This window comes from Hemiscyllium ocellatum, unplaced genomic scaffold (genome assembly GCF_020745735.1).
Source record: "Hemiscyllium ocellatum isolate sHemOce1 unplaced genomic scaffold, sHemOce1.pat.X.cur. scaffold_1725_pat_ctg1, whole genome shotgun sequence".
NCBI lineage: Eukaryota > Metazoa > Chordata > Chondrichthyes > Orectolobiformes > Hemiscylliidae > Hemiscyllium > Hemiscyllium ocellatum.
The window spans coordinates 80,246-81,636 of NW_026867858.1; the positions used below are offsets into that span (position 1 = coordinate 80,246).

A 1,391-nucleotide genomic window follows, 5' to 3' on the forward strand; every position below is an offset into this window, starting at 1 on the left:
AAATCACAGACACTTTATCGCAGATTCAACTGATGGTATTCAGATGAGATTGTCTTAATTTCATGTTTTATATGTATATATAGGAAAAAACTAAATCGAAATTGTATAAAATTTATCGATATGTTAGGGCAAAGTATTTAAAAATTAAAATGAAAACATATCTTCATTATGATGGTTCATTGTTTCCTGTCGAGGCGATGTTTTTTAAACATATTAGTGCACATTTAAGAGATTTAAAAGCAGCAGAACAACCAGACACAGAAACAAGTGTTCTCAATAAGACAACGACGTAATCCTGGGTCGAACAATTCAATTCGTTCATTGCCTGGAGACATAAATAGTTCGAGTTTGGCCACTCAGTTTAAATTTTAATCAGGAAAATATATACATTTCAATTCAAATTTTAATTGCGTCTCTTGAAAGTCTTTTTAAAAAAAAACAGGGACCCAATCAGATGCTCTGGGGTATGAGACGGGGGACATTGAACAGTTGAGAGGAGGACTGCCAAGACCATGCATGTGACAATCTTCTTGAAAATATATACATCTGGAAAATAACTTTTCGATCCGTGATCTTTGACACAGTATCTCCTGACAGGGACAAAGAAGAGACAGGAAGATCCGAAGACAAGAACCTACAGCTGCCTGGTTTTGATAAAGAAGTGCTGTTTTGTAAACCTTAACTGGGAGTTTTATCTGAATAGCATTATCGAATGGAACATCAAAATGGGTAATAGATATACATTAGTTTGTTAATTAATCTCTCTTTTCCTTTAGAAATGAAGTGCTGAATTGTTACTTCGTGTAGTTCTTGGCCAATCGAATTGTTACAGATTCCTGTACAGCATAAATCGTTTCTGTGTTACTGGTTTTATCGTAAGCTGGAGGGGTTATGCTGTGTCGTAACGAGTCTAAAACAAATTTGGCAAAACAAGCGTGCATCTGTGCAGTTCATTGAGTGAACTGGAGATTTGCACCATTCATGACCTGGATGAAGTGATTCTTCCGCCGTGATCTGAATCTCCAAAAGTGAAAGGCTACCCAAATTCTCCGTAGTTGACAGGATTCGAACCTGCGTGGGAATGCCCCAATGGATTTCAAGTCCATCGCCTTAACCACTCGGCCACAACTACAAATGGCTGGGCAGCATGCTCATTTCCAGGTCTCTGTCCCTGGGGCGCTTAGCAGTAGTGAATCATTGTTTGGTTTATTTGAATTCAAAGCCCACAGCTTTCAAATCGATGAAATGTCGGGACAAAGTGGGTCTGGGTGTTTCACCCCGATAGGTGGGATCTATATTCAGCTTAAACGACGGCGGAAAATGCAGACAAATACTCAGCAGGTCGAGCAGGATCTGGGCTTGGAAAAGGCGATTCAGTGTTTCAAAACTTC

The 1,391-nt window shown here is 39.0% G+C and overlaps 1 non-coding gene across 1 annotated transcript; it reads right to left on the reverse strand.

Moving 5' to 3' along the window:
- Positions 1-1,050: 1,050 nt before the first annotated feature.
- Positions 1,051-1,132, reverse strand: trnas-uga (transfer RNA serine (anticodon UGA)). Its single transcript has one exon. It is a non-coding gene; the product is annotated as a tRNA-Ser (tRNA).
- Positions 1,133-1,391: the final 259 nt, after the last annotated feature.